The sequence below is a fragment of the Sus scrofa genome, unplaced genomic scaffold (assembly GCF_000003025.6).
Source record: "Sus scrofa isolate TJ Tabasco breed Duroc unplaced genomic scaffold, Sscrofa11.1 Contig632, whole genome shotgun sequence".
In the NCBI taxonomy this organism is placed as follows: Eukaryota; Metazoa; Chordata; class Mammalia; order Artiodactyla; family Suidae; genus Sus; species Sus scrofa.
This window is the reverse complement of record NW_018085273.1, coordinates 4,828-20,995: the sequence shown is the minus strand read 5'-3', so window position 1 is coordinate 20,995 and position 16,168 is coordinate 4,828. Positions and strand designations below refer to the sequence as shown.

Here is a 16,168-nt window from a genome sequence, read left to right as displayed (position 1 = left end):
AAAGACCAAAAAAAAAAAAAAAAAGCAAAATCTTAGTTAATCTATATTCTGGGTTTTTGTTTTGTTTGTTTTGTTTTTGTCTTTTTAGGGCCACACCTGCAGCATATGGAGGTTCCCAGGCTAGTGGTCAAAGTGAAGCTATAGCTGCCAGCCAACACTACAGCCACAGCAATGCCTGATCCGAGCTGTGTCTGTAACCTACACCACGGCTCACGGCAACACTGGATCCTTAACCCACTGAGTGAGGCCAGGGATCAAACCCGCAACCTCTTGGTTCCTAGTCAGATTCGTTTCTGCTGCACCACAATGGGAACTCCTATATTGTCTAGTTTTAAACATAAATATCATGGTAACAGTTAATATAGAGGGTAGTGAAGAGAGCTAATCGCATAGCCAGTTTTGTTCTAAGCAGGGGTTCTCAACTATCTGGGATTAAGAATTGGTTTGATTTTACGTTTTCAGCCCACTGTACCCTCATCAGTGATCCCACTGTGCACGGCTAGTGTGCAGCTCAACCACATACACCTCAACCCTCTGCCTGGTCTCTGGGCTGTAAGATTCCCCCCTGTCCTGAGTGTGGATGTCACTGCAGTGTCAGGTGGACACACGTTTCTAGCTCGCTTTAAATTCCCATTCATATTTCAGACCTAGTCACAAACAGTTTGTGGACCAGCGCTAGCCCACAGGCCTTAGTTTGAGTGTCACTGTCATGCTGAATCTTGTCACAGCCCTCTGAGGAAGGTACCCTTCCCATATCAGCTCTCAGACAAAGAAACTAAAGCACAGTGGGCTTCCCAACCTCAGGAGCACACGATTAGCAGGAGCAGAACTTGTGTCCAAACCCAGGCAGTGCCCAGAGGAGCCAGCATTTGACCCTGGAAACCTGGCTCCAGACCTCGGGCTGCTCCTCGCATGCTTGTTGGATTTTAACTCTATATGAAGGATAAACAGTTCGGTTTAGGCCATCACGTCAGGACCTCCTCAGACACACCTTCCACAGTCCACACAGCCACCTTCATCCACACCAATCCTGCTCTCCTCTCCTGGTGATGAAGAGTCACCAAGGTCACTGATTCCATCCTTTGCGTCTGTGGATAATCTTGGTCCATCCATCATCCCAATGAAAGCAGCTGTGCAAGGGTGGGAATTACATCCATTTTCCATATGAAGAGGCTGAGATTCACAGGTTGAGACACTTACCCAAGCATGTAACTCCAGGTACCAGGCTACAGGGTGACCACAGCCCATTCTGTCAAGGAAGGTGCCAGTGTGTTATGCCAGCCCCTTAGCTGGTTATCACTCTCCTCTCACTCTCAAGTCTCCCACTTTGGACAGTATATTCTTTGGGCACCCACGTTGCTAGCAAGTGGCAGAGAAAGAACAGACAAGCTGATCTGTGTGACTGACTCCCAACCCAGGGCTTTCTAGTATCCCAGGCTTCCTCTTAATATTTCACAATTATGAAGTTTAGATGGAAGGTTTGTTCTCAGTCATTATTCATTCAGCAAACCTTTACTGAGCACCCCCTGTGACAGACCCTGTGTGGAAAGCGTAATTACTAAGTGAATAGGGTACAGTTCCAGGTTTTTAGGAACTCATGATTTAGTAAGAAAACAAACGACCCCTGAACACTCATAATCAGGGCAGGCTATATAATTTACAGGACCCAGTGCAAAATGGAAAAAAGCAGGGTTTCTTGTTTAAAATTTAAGTATCTCAAGATGGTGACATCAGGACACTAAACCAAGTATGGCCAGTGTAACAAATGAGAGGAGTTGAGGGCTTTACAGCAACACGAATTCCCTAGGAGATGACTGATGCTTCCTGAAGAGCTGAACACTGGGCTGACCCCAGAGAATGAGGGTTCCTCCCCTACGTGGACCTGCTCCTCTACGTTCAGACCACAGGGCATGAGAACAGTCACTTAGTCATCTTGACTTAAACGTCAGCCACCAAGAGTGTCCCTCCACAGTACACACACCCCAACCGTCTACCTCTGGAGCTGTGACACACACCGGGGGGGACGTGGACACATGACGTCCAGATCTCCCTTCAAGGACTTGCCCAGCTGCCAGAAGTGCTGCCAGTGGGCAGCCTTAAACCAGCAGCCCTTCTGGGGGCCACATACATGCAATGACCCGTCATGTGGATGCATAAAGACCAGGCCATGGGACATGTCAGGAAACCCTAAGGGGCCACCTTCATCCAGAGCCCCCATGGGGTCAGCTAATGTTGTCTGGGCAGCATCCCAGCTTGATTTTTCCCTCTTCCCTGTCCTGCTTCTTCCCTCCTGATTCCACAAGTGCTGACCCCAAGACACCCCTAATACACATCCCGACACTAGACTCCACCTGGGTCTGAACTCCACAGAACCAACATGTATCCAAAAAAAAAAAAAAAAAAAGATTCCAGTGTTCAGGATTTTTATTTGAAAATTATTAGTTATTCACATACTTACAACTTTAAAAATCCCCAAAGAGAATACAAAATTGCAGAAACAGGACTTTGGGAATGAACACGGTTAGCTTTGGTTTAAAATCCATAATGTTCTCTGACTAAAATGAAATTAAGGTAAATATTAACCAAAGAAAACTATCATGTTGAACCATAGAAAACTGCCATTTGATAGGTTAAAACTACGTTATGTTCCATATGCTTCAAGCTAATAGAAAAAAATGAATCAGCCTTTGAAATTTAGAGAACATTATGCTTAGGAATAACATGTGGGTAAAATACATAACTAATAATTAAATTAGAAATTAGAAAATATATAACACTATGGTTATTGACAAGTACCTAAACCTGTAGGTTGAAGCTAAAGTGGGTCTTAGAAAAAGTAGGCTTCATCTACTGACATTAGAAAAATAATTGATATTGTTTCCAATTTCAGAATTTTGAGAAAAAAATCTCTAAGGAAATGAAAAGTTAAAAGAAAGAATATTATGACTAACTAAAAATTTTAAAAAAAACAAAGATCAATTAAGCAAAAAAACTGACTCTTGAAAATTAATAGGCAAAAGTCATGTAAGATTATTCTTAGAGAGAAGGTCCAAAGAAAATTAATAAGCCAAAATGAACACAATTATAAATGCTGCAGAGATTAAATGTATAAGATATTATGGTTAACTTTATACCAATCAAGCTCAAAATTCACAGGAAATAGATCCGCTCCTAGAGAAATAAAACTTACCAAAAATGAATCTGTAAAAAAAACACACTGCAGAGTTCCATTCATGGCTCAGCAGTTAACAATCCTGACTAGGATCCACGAGGATGCAGGTTCAATCCCTGGGCTCACTCAGTGGGTTACACATCTGGCATTGCATGAGCTGTGGTGTAGGCCACAGACATGGCTTGGATCTGGCGTTGCTGGGGCTGTGGTGTAGGTTGGCGGCTGCAGCTCCAATTCAACCCCTCGCCTGGGAACTTTCATATGCCATGGGTGCAGGCCTTAAAAAAAGACAAAAAGAGACAAAAAGAAAAAAAAAACCTGAATAGTACTAAGATAATTACCAAAAATTAACCAGACATTGATTGTTGCACAACACTGTGAATGCCATTAAGGCGGCTGAATTGTAGGCTTATTTGACGTTAAATACATTTTACCACAATAAAAGTGTAAAAAATAAAACCCTCCATCCAGAAGACGATCAGTCACATGTGTGTCCTTCATTATCAAATCCCTCTGGAGGATATTTTCTCTTCCTTCTCTTAGACCATATAAAGACTGTCCTCTATCTTAACCACAGGTCTTTTTATGTTTTGGAGGGGGGGCATCTCTCTTCCATAATGTCACAAACTAAAGTATATATTTTTTGTTTTTCCTGTGAAGTATTTGGGTGGAATAATGGATCCTAGTTCTGTTAAAGGAAGAAATGAGTGAAAATGACAACTTTACACAGTCTTCAGGTGAACAGGATCCCTGATATAACTGGAAAGTAGTAGGATGTAATTGGGGGAAGGGAGGAGCAGTAAAACACCTCTGGGACAACTCTGTCTTATAGCTTAGAAAATAAGCTTTGCTCTGGAGTCTCTCGAGGCACAAAACCTGAGAGACAGTTTTTATTGGTGGCCTGAGCCTCTGATTTGGATAAGAAAAAAAAGTGTAACATATAAATAAAAATAACAAATCATTTTTGTAAGAGCTTGCAATCACCGGGTGAAGGTGTAAGAAAAAAAATAAATAAACTAACATCCTGTATGTGTAAATATTTGTTGCTGGTATAAAAAAAAGTAAAATACAGTTTATGCAATGCAAAAACTTGGAGAAATGCCTCTGGAGCACACCTGCCCTCACGGCAGGATCACAGTGCTGCCCCCACACTGTTCAGGCGGAGGCCCGTCCACTGGAAACGTTCAGAACCGTGTGGCTGTTGTGAGTAATTTCTGGCTATTTCCTTTCCATGTGCACCTGAGGGGAAAAAATACAGAAACAACATGTTTAAGGGTTTTAAAGTACTTGTCCCTAAGCCATTTCCACATCCACCTCTTCATGTGAAGCAAGTCACAGCACGAGTGGAGGCACAATTTAAAACCCAGGGATGTATTGGTTCTAGGGAGGAAGTAGCCCCATTAAAACTCGTGTCACCTGCTGGGTCACTCAGTCATGAGACTGCAGATCTATCTTATAAAACCTGGCCCCAAGTACATTTGTGGGTCCTGTCCACAAAGTCATCATGGGAAATGATGGATTTTACACATGAAATAGAAAAGTGTCAAGACACCTACTTTCCTATCAGGTGTACCCCCACCCCCTCCGTGGGGCTTGGGCTTAAAGCCAATCAACCTGTAGATCTACTTTAGTTCTGATCATTCTGATTCACAGAGATCCTTTATCACTACATTAAATTAAAAAGCAAAGTCATTTTCCTGACTCAAAACCTGGACATAAATTAAGAACAGAGTGACAAAGAGGCTGGGCAATCTAGCATCTACATGAGAGTTTCATTTTCACACATAAAATGAACACAACAGTTTTTGATGTTGATATCAGGTTGTAATTCCTATATTTTACAAATTTGGGCAAGCACTGAAACACTGGTATATATGTATGAAATTTCCTGGTGTCTAATTTGTGCAGCAAAGCAGGTACAGGGCCTATAGACATGGGATCTGTGGAGAGTGGGTGACAAGAATGAAAAGAGAATCAAAAGCTTTAACAAGGACTCAACCAAGCAACTTCTCTAAAATGGAAAATGAGACCAATAATAGGACAGTTCTTTGCCAGGCCTTTGAGTTCTTGAATTCTACCAATTTCTAGCTGAACTGGAAGAGATACAGGTTTTCTGATAAATGTATAACCAGAACATAAAGGAAATGAAACGCTGTCAAGTTTCTCTGTTTCACCATCATCAGTTTTTTGGAGCTGTATCTTACCTCCATCCCTGGACAGATGCGCAGAACAAACTGAAATAATGTCAAGACTTGGGAGCTCTTATCTCTGAATATGTTTGGCTAAAAAAGGACTACAAATGTAATCTTTTTTTCCCCAAAGAAGAATGAGAAAAGTTTTGTTTGCGACTTGACAGCAGCCATCCATCTAGGCTGGCTCGTGTCACCTGCTGGGTCGCTCAGTCATGAGACTGCAGATCTATCTTATAAAACCTGGCCCCAAGTACATTTGTGGGTCCTGTCCACAAAGCCATCATGGGAAATGATGGATTTTACACATGAAATAGAAAAGTGTCAAGACACCTACTTTCCTATCAGGTGTACTTTCTTTTTCTCTTGATGCTTCTTGCATAATTGCTACCCCCCAAAGAGCGCTGAATATGAAATGCTATATATTCAAATGCCCCTTAAGTTAGGGAGAAAAATAGGAAATTCTTCAAGAATGCTGGAACCCCATTGGGTGAAATCAGAAGTTACTTTCATTTTAATGCAAGAAATTAAAAATAAGGCAGGGAGCCTTAACTGCATTGAATCTCCTGCCTCCATTTTTTAAGGCGAGCCATATCATGTGTGGTTATATATTTAGATACTCTCTAGGTAAAACTAAAAACAACCAAAAGAACAAATGGAAATACATTCACTGTTTTCTGCTTGACGATCCTCCAAAAATCACCTTGTTCCATTCCCCATAACTCTTTCTCAAAGTAATTTTTTTTTTTTTTTTTTTGTCTTTTTGCCATTTCTAGGGCCGCTCCCGCGGCATGTGGAGGATCCCAGGCTAGGGGTCTAATCAGAGCTGTAGCCGCCAGCCTATGCCAGAGTCACAGCAACGTGGGATCTGAGCTGTGTCTGCGACCCACACCACAGCTCACGGCAACACAGGATCCTTAACCCACTGAGTGAGGCCAGGAATCAAACCCACAACCTCATGGTTCCTAGTCGGATTCGTTAACCACTGAGCCACAATGGGAACTCCTCAAAGTAATTTTTTATAAAGAAATTTTAATTCTAGTGACTTTTAACCCAAATGGCCTTTGTTTCATGGTGTGAAATATTTGAAACCGAGACTGAAGATGAGCATCTTGTGTATAAAATCCTTGATTTGACGTTTCTCTTTCTCATGTGTTACTATGGTGTAGACCACACTCTGGCTGACAGCACAAGTGAGAGAAGGCATCTCTTTCACAGGGCAGGTTGTGAAGGGGGTTGAGATGACTGAAAGCTTGTTAGCAGATCCTCGTGGATGGCGCGAGGCTGGGGATAAGGAAGCCCGGGCTCATCTCCCTCTCCTGGGGTCACTGCTGATCCTGGAAACATCACTTAAGCTCTCTCCACAGTGGGGGCCTCAGTTGTGAAATGAGGCAAAGACCTACCTCATAGGAACCAAGGGATGACTACAAACCACAGGCTGAAAACACACCAAGCTAAGTGTTGGGTGTGATTATGATGCTGCTCAGAGACGTGCCCCTTAGTCCATGGAAAGTAGCAGCATTCCTTGCCTTGAATGATGAAAACAAAACTTCTGGGAGGCCCTTTGTGAATCTTCTGATTTTACCTTTAAAGAAGCCCAGAGTCTTAGCTGGACATATTGAACTCAGTGAACATGATAAACTGGGAGGCAGAAAGGTGGTTAAAAGATGCCTAACTCTTTCTAACCTGTGATTTTGAGAAATTACTTAGGTTCCTCTGCCTCAGTTTCTCCATCTGAGGGATAATACTGCCAGCTCAGAATGGTTGTGAAGATTAAAAGAGAAAATGTCAAAAAAAAAAAAGTTCAAATTCAGAACAAGCAGAATATAAGACCAGTGGGTGGTGGGTTTCTTGGCCCTCTCCCCACCTTCTCTTGGGCTTGGTTCATTATAGTTCTTCCAATGCAGGTTGAAACTAAGTCTAACTCTTAAAATCGAGCTAGTAGATAAAGCCACTGTCATGGAATTAGAGCTTACTAAAAGCAAGAAAGCAAGAAAAACTCCCCTGCATGAGTGTAGTCCAGCACTTGGCTCAAGACATTGAGAATTCTGGCTCAAGACTCAGTCAGTTCATCCTCATTGAACAGCATGGCCCTGGTTCAATCCCAGGAACCCTCAACCTCCTCATCTTTAAAGCAGTCTAACTTTTGTGTATATACTGGCACATATATTATCAAGTTAAAAAGTACTGAATAGTAAGAGAGGATTTCTACTTGTAACTTAATGGAATAATGCATTTTCTCTCCCCTCATCCTTACAGAAATCACCCTAAAAAGGATAATTGGCAGATAAAAATTGAGCCCAATCATTGATGAAATCAGGAGTTATTTTAAATCCCAAATGACGAAATATCTGGACAGGCTGCCGTATGCAACTGGATCTAATGCGCTGTGGTAAGGCAGAGAGAGGGTGCTTAAGGGGAACAGATCTCAGCAATCACGGGAGAGCATGGTTCTCCAACTAAGGGGCAGATTCTAAGGTGCCAATGAGGAATCATGTAGAATCATTATCTTTGCCTGAAGCACATACACCGGTGATGTCTAGGAGAAGAGAGATTCTGAAATGCAAGCGGTATGAACCGCCCATCACTGCAGGCTAGGCAAGAATACAGGCTAAATGAATACGTGTTCTCAATTTCTCTGCCACTTGCTGATGGACAAAGACAAACACACACCCTCTTCCATCTCTCTGTGCCATGAGGAGCTTATGTATTACAGAGAGCAAATTCCACTCAGCCTGAAATGATGCCTTAGCCACAACTACCCACAAATATACGGTCTAGAAAAAACTCAACGCAAAGGCAAGTAGTAGGAAAAACAATAACAAAAAAAGCAGTACAGTATCTGTAACATACACAAACAAAAAAATGAGGAAAATGAACAAAATGAGCATGTGAGGGATGAAAAAATACTCACTTAACAAATGAAAATTACGCAAAAATATAATGCAATACAGTCAAAGAAAATGGAGAACAATCAACCTGTGGACAATAGACATCAGAGCACAGGAAGACATGGTACAGCAACAGAAGATGATGAAACACGAGTTGATAGATGCCAAAGTGAAATGGAAGAGAAAAATGAAAACATCAAAGAAATGACAGTTCTGAAGGCCACACAAAGAAGATTAGCTACAGCTAAAGAAATAATAGAGACATTGGAGGACAGGATGGAGAAAGAAAGCCACATCACTGTAAATTGATAAAAATTTTAAAAGAATTAAGGAGATAAAACAGACAGGACAGGCAACATATATATTACAGATATTTATAAAGAGGAGACTCCCATCAAATTAAACAAACTCAAAGACATAACTCAAGTAAACTTCTCAAAATAAAACACTTGAATGTAGAGACCAGGAGTACGTGATGTCTTAGGAAAAACCAATGACCTTCAAAATAAAGAAAGAATCCTTTGTGCATCCAGGAGGGAAGATCAAGTTATTTGAAATCAGAGATGTGACAGAAATATGTTTCATACAATTGACCCTTGATCGAGGTGGGGCTGAGTGGCTCTGACCCTCTAAATGGTCAAAAATTTGTGTATAACTTTACAGTCACTCCATATCCATGTAGTCAAACAACTGTGGATCAGGTAATATTACAGCACATAGTCACTGAAGAAACTCTGCGTACAAATGGACCCCTGCAGTTCAAACCTGTGCTGTTCAAGGGTTACCTATATTTACAGTAAGTCAGGGATTCTAACTCCAAGGGACCCCCCTCCCCTTTAAGATGACATAGAGCCTTGTTTTCAAACTTTTTTGGGGGCTGCCATGCTCAATAGTAGATATGTTTAATTTTACATTGAGTCCCAGTACAGAGTCACCAGCTCTATCTATATTTGTGAACCCTGAAAGGAATTCATGAAATATCTACTACTTCTAGGAAACACACATTGCTGTTTTTCGTCCATTCCCTTCTTTTCTATTGCATTTCTTAAAACTTGCTGGTCACCCCTGACTAAACAGATTTCATAGCCCCCACTCATGACTTCCATACCACACAAAGTTTTAAAAAGGCTAAACTAGAGGACAAACTTTAGCAAACTAGAGGTGTAAAGTGTCCTTTAATAGAAGTGGGTAAAATAATAGAGGTCTAAGTATTTTTAAAGATTTGAAAGTAAACAGTGAAAGAAAAACTAAACATTTAGTAGAACGTAGAAAAGGAAAATAATGATGTTTATAATGTGGAGTCAATAATAAGGAAATAAAATATTTCTAGAAGAAATTGAAGCAACACACATAAAGTGCAAAAAAAACCCAAATATTACAAGCTATAAATTTAAAAGTTTTAAGAAAACCTAAAAACTGAAAGCATAGCACAACAGCACTAAGACAAAATATACCTACAAGGCCAAGATTAAATCTCAGAGCTAAATCTAACTACCTGTCACCAAAGGAGACACATCTACAACTGATATTAAAAGCTGGTCAAAGATATATCAAGCAAATAAAAACAGGGGACTCAATTTCAGTTTCGAACCACTCTGGATTCAGGGCCAGAGACATTAAATAAATTGAAGAAAGGAACTCTAAAGTAGTACAAATACATAATTCATAGTGCAAACCCAAGTCATGAATATCTCGGACTGAAAAATCATAACATTAAAATTATCAAAGCAAAAATGACAAGAACTACAATGTGAAACTTGCTATAACAGAAGACTAATTCCCCTCTCTCAGTCTAACTCATACCAAATGGACCAAAAGAAATAAGGATAGCGAAAACCTAAATAATGTAATTAATAAAAATCACTCTAATTAAAAGTTAAACTCTGTATCTTAAATAGATAATGTCCATCTGTTAAGTGCCCAAAGAACATCCACAAAATTTAGCCAATATACTACATCACCAAAAAATATTAATATATATTGTTTTGGGGTAGATATACGACAAAGAACATTTTTGTTTAATCACAAGGCAATGAAATGAGTGAAATGATGTATAAAATAGAAAACAAATATTTAAAAAAATCCTCTAACTAGGAAATTGAAAAGATCTCCTTCTCAAATAATTCTTGGGCTAAAGAGGAAGTGAAAACCAAAATTGCAGAATCTATAGATAAAAACACAACTATGATAAAAGCACTACACACCAGAACCTATAGGTTATAGCTACAACACTATTCAGATAAAAGTTCTCAGACTTAAAAATATTTATATTAAAGAACAAGAAGGAATGAAATCAAATGCATTTAAGAAGTAGGAAGCAACAACAAAGTAAATCAAAGGAAGGGAGGAATTATTAAATATACAAAGCAGAAAGAGATAAATTATAAAGAAGAATACATGTTGAAAGCAAATTTCTTCTTTCTTTGGGGGAAAAAACAATAAAACTGCAACAATTAATTAGAAGGGAAAATGAGGAACAGGAAACAGAGAAAGCAATAAATACTCTGTAGCCTTTCAAAAGAATGAGATAACTATGCACTGAGAAGATCTAGAATATAATATTAAATGAGAACAGCAAGGCACAGCTATCATTTGTGCTTAGAAACAGGAAGGCCACACAGGCCCAAATTCTTCCTGATGCACAGAACATGTCAGCAGAACAAAGGTGCTGCCGGGGCTCCACTCCGGGGGAGGGGCTGTGTGGTGACTGGAATGGCAGAGTGATTTACTCTTTATCCATAGAAATCTATTTTTAAAAATAAAGTTTTTGAATTTGGTAGCATTAGATATATCATTTTTTAAAAAACTGATGATTAAAATTACACTTTCATTATTTAGATTTTCTAAAGCTACTTAGAAGAACTGTGGGTACGTTTTATTATTATTGGGAGGTAAGGGCTCAATCTACAGCCTTTAAAGAAATGATCCCACTTTTACGCTGTAAAAGGCTCTATATTCACAAAGCACTGAAGCACATGCCCTCTCATCTGATCCCTGTAATGACAGAGGGAAGAAGCCCACAGGGCTGTAACCCCTGCTCTACACACAGGGGAGGACCCTGAGGCTCAGAGACCTTGGGGACATGAGGCCACGTGGCTGCTGAGTGGCTCCCCCACTATTCACACCGCCCCAGACTCCTAGATCTAGGATGTTAGCATATCTTAACTTTGGGGTTATAGCTGGTGGTACCATGAATAGATACAGTGACACCTCTGCTACCCACTGGGAACAAAGAAACTTCAAAAATCCTCTATCAGGTCTGCGTTACCGTTACCACAGAAGGAATCATCCTTTGTTATGGGCTGAACTGTGTCCCTCCAATGGTACATGCTCAAGTCCTAAACCCCCACCCTGGCCTCAGATATGAAAATATTTGGGGACAGGGACCTTACAGAAGGGATTAGTTACAATGAAGTCACATAGTTGGGCCCTGATCTAATCTGACAGGTGTCCTCATAAGAAGAAGAGTTTAGGACACAGGCACTCAGAGGGGAGCATGTGAAGACACAGGGAGAAGACGGCACCTACAAGCCCAGGAAAGAGGCCTCAGGGGACACCGACCCTGCTGACACCCTGACCTCAGCCTCCAGCCTCCAGACAGTGAGGACATGAGTCTCGTTAAGTCACCTGTTCTGTGGTACTTTGTATGGCAGCCCCAGCAAACTAATGCACCCTTCAGCACAGAATCAAAAAGCACTTTCCTGACTATTTCCTGATCATCGAAATGTGTCAATGAGACAGACTCGGGTCACCTACACTAACATTTTCAGAGAAGCAACTACGTGGTCAGTAAACATGACTTGGAAGCACCTTTTCCCAGATGCTGAGTTTTCTTTTCAAATGAATGAATTCTGTTCTGTTAGACTGAAAAGCTTGCTGACTTAGGCTACTCCTCCCAGTGTGACAGGAGTGACATCAGAAGCTTGCACATTTATAGAGCTGACAATCTGATACTTGTTCTCCTAAGAGGGCAGAGCATATACAGAAATAATGGCAGGAAGACATTCAACTGGGATGAGAATCGGGATGTGTATCTCCTTGTGTCTTTCTGTAGAGGTGACCCGAGCCACTGGTAGGGCTGAAATCCAGGAGTGATGCTCTGCCACCCTGTGAACTTGGGTGACGACCCCTCCTTGGTTACCAGGTCAAAGGAGCAGCTTCTCAGACTCAGCACAGAACATGGTACCTAGGGCGGCACCCACCACCCTCAGCAGGTCTGCTCTGTGCTCCCTGGACCAGTTCTGTGACCCTGGGGGAGCCTTTGACCTAATCTTGACCCAGTGGATGAGATGGGTTAAAAAAGGACTGGCATGAGGATTAAGTGAAATCACACATGTGAGAACTAAGTAAAACACATTATAAAGAATTACACCAAAGTAAATTACCATTAATATTGTAAAAGTAGGTACAAGATCACTAGACCAGGAATCACGAGATTTCTAATTCTGTGACCTATGTCTGCTTTGTTTGTAGGTTACACTTGACTTAAAAAATTAATTGAATGAAAAGATTACCAATTCTCTGTCTGCTGCAAATAAATCTCATACCAGTTGTATCTATAGGGCCGTCTTCCTCCTTAGCGGCTTTAGTTTCCTCACTTGTAAAATCAGGGTGTTGAATCCTATTATCTTCTGTTCTTTGGCCCTATCTAAAATCCTGTGATCTATTTCTCATTGCTCAAGGTCTTGATAATAGATAATGATAACACACTTTTTAAACAAAGACTTGGACACAGAGGTAGGGGCACATCTCTTTGAGGTGAAATAACTAAGGGTGAATGAATAAAAGGGTTTGGGAGATTCCAGGCTGTTCTGTGTTGGGTTATACAGGGAATCTCCTAAAGGATTATCAGGTCTCAGACAGGAAGCTTAGACTGGGAGACGAAAGCACTCTGTCCATTTCAGGCACAAATGAATATCGGGCTCCAAGTGCAGCTTCTCTGCATGTGCATACAGTGTGAGTATTTGTGGAAAGTCTCCACTGTCCCTAACCCGAGGCTTGAACCAGTGAACTCTGTCAACTCCTCAGCCAGCTCTGTGACCCTGGGCAATCTCCTAGCCTATGAACAGTGGAAGGTACTGCTCATCATGTCTTCATTTCTAAGGGGGAGGAATGAGATGAAACCAGGACAGAGAGAACTCAGGTACATTTTAGATAAGTCATTCATACAAAAGTACTGTGGACACTGGGCCATATCTTTACGAGATATTTTAAATATTACACAAGTAATTTTATTCTGCTTACAAGTGAAAATCTGGGAAATGCAGAAAAGTATGGAGAAGGAAAAATGCTCCCATCATTTAAAGCCCAGAGATAACGTTTGGATGAGAAGCCCCGTCACATCCAGTTGGAACCTCCTCCTACCTGAGCCACGCATCTCAAGGGGCAAAGACACCTTCCATCAACCCCACTCTCACCTGGCTTCAGAGAGAACTACAGGCAGCTGCATGGCAATGGCTAAGTCTCTGAAGCCAGACCTGAGTTAACACATCTGTAGGACAAGATACCACCACCTCCCCTCTGTTGGAGCGACACCACGTGGCCTGAGTGTTACTTGTGGAGCACCTTCCTCACATCGCCTACAGCGCTTAGAGCTCCCACACCCCCCAGCTCTGTGCAAAGGCTTTGTTAAACCCCCAAGCCCCATTCAGACTACAGTGTTAAGGCTGTGTGAATTCCTGATCTGTCCTAATGACAACTGTACCTTCTAGAAGGTAGAGGAAGCTTAGGGAGGCAACCTAATTCTAAACAGCAAAGAATTAGGGGGACATAGTATCATGTTGGAGTTTTCTTTACAAATTAGAAACAAAAACAACCTACACCTTTCCCTGGTAGATCTTTAGACCCAAAATAGTCCAGATTTTCCCCTCAAACTCTCAAATTTCCTGGATGTTCCCTGACAGCACTTGCATCACAAATGGGCTGAGGACCAATCAGGATAAAATGCAAAGGGTCTGCAGAATGAGAGTGATCTGTGCTGTGTGGGAATCTGAACCCACAGAGTCCAAACCTGTGGAAAGTCTAACCTACAATCTCTCTCTTATGCACATGTGCGTGCACACATGAGCACACACACATCCTGCCCCACCCCCACCTCTTCTGCATATTCTCGGCAGACCTGCCTTCAACCTGCACCTTGTTGTTAAGGCCCACCATGAAGCTTCATCTCTGGAGGCTCATAATTGCAAAGGGCACAGAGCGCTTGTTACCAGACCCCTCATGGAGATCCTGAAGAGTGAACCAGGGAAATGAACTTTAATTACAATTCTCTGCTTGGAGCTCACCTGTGTTGCTGTCTCAGTGAGGGCAGTGGCCTCGGCCTCCCCCAGGTGTTGCACCATCTTGTAAAATAGGCTGTTCTTATTTTGCAACAACTTATATGGCGAACTGTATTCTATTTGTCTTCCTGAATCCAAAACCTGATAATCAGGAGAAAGAAACCTATTATCAGACAATGTTTCCCAGTAACATAGTATAACTCAGACAATATTTTATTGCACATGGATGTGTTCACTAATTGAAACTTAAAAGAAAGAGGAAGGGGCTCTTACTCTGCTTTCCACTAACTAGTGGCTTTGCTTAAGGGTGCTGGAGAGAAGAAAGTCTGAAACAGTTGGCCCAAATGATACAGCTATAGACATAGTTCTGATGTTAAGGGGTACTGAGTTCTTCATTTAGGTCATTCTTAGACTAAATGTATTTTAAGAGAAGGTGCTGAAACTCTGAACAGGACACAGGTTGTTTTTCCATAGCTAAGGACTGCAGTTAATTCTGCCCCACGGTATTTAACTAGAGGCATTTATTAGATCTCTTAAAGGCCACCGTCCTGTTAATCTTTTGCTTATCACTGGGAAGCACTGCTAAGGCAGCTTGCTCAAAAAAATTCAAGAATAACTGAATTTGTCATAACCAAATAATAATTTAAATGTCCTCTAACCTAGAATACCAATTTGGATCCCCTGAATGTGTAATTTAACTTAATCACAGTATGACAGAATATAACTACTCCTCCTAATGTTGAAAAAGAAGGAAAAAAATGCATTTTTTTGGCCTTTTTTTAGGGCCACACCCATGGCATATGGAGGTTCCCAGGCTAGGGGTCTCATTGGAGCTGTAGCTGCTGGCCTACAGCACAGCTCATGGCAATGCCGGGTCCTTAACCCACCAAGCAAGGCCAGGGATCGAACCCTCAATCTCATGGCTTCTAGGCGGATTCATTAACCACTGAGCCATGATAGGAACTCCCAAAAGATGCAATTTTAAAACACAGGTCTCCACACCTCTTTGGTCAATTAATCTATGAGAAAGCAGGCAAGACTAGATAATGGAGAAAAGACAGTCTCTTCAGCAAGTGGCACTGGGAGAGCTGAACAGCTACATGGAAATCAAGGAAATTAGAACACACCTTCACATCATATACAAAAATTAGCTCAGATGGTGTAAAGACTTAACTATAACACATGATACCATAAAATTCCTAGAAGAAAACAAAGGCAAAATATTCTTGGACATAAATAGTTGACATATTTTCTTAGCTCAGTCTCCCAAGGCAAAAGAAATAAAAGTAAAAATAAACAAATATGACATAATCAAGCTTAAAAACTTCTGCGTAGCAAAGGAAATGGCCAATAAAATGAAAAGACAACCTAAGGGACGTGATAAAATATTTCCAATGATGTGACCAACATGGGGTTACTATCCAAAATGTACAGACAACTCATACAGCTGACTATCAAACAAAACAAAACAACCCAATCGAAAAATGGGCAGAAGTCCTAAACAGACATTTCTCCAGAGAAGACATAAAGATGGCCAACAGGCACATGAAAAGATGCTCAACACTGCTACCCATTAGAGATATGCTGATCGAAACAATAATGAGGTGGCACCTCACACTGTCAGAATGGCCATCACCA

The 16,168-nt window shown here is 41.2% G+C and overlaps 1 long non-coding RNA gene across 1 annotated transcript; it reads right to left on the bottom strand.

The window, feature by feature from the left end:
* Window positions 1-2,406: 2,406 nt before the first annotated feature.
* LOC110259015 lies at window positions 2,407-15,312 on the bottom strand. Its single transcript, XR_002341304.1, has 2 exons — window positions 14,537-15,312; window positions 2,407-4,411 (listed from the first exon to the last, which is right to left on the bottom strand). It is a non-coding gene; the product is annotated as an uncharacterized LOC110259015 (long non-coding RNA).
* Window positions 15,313-16,168: the final 856 nt, after the last annotated feature.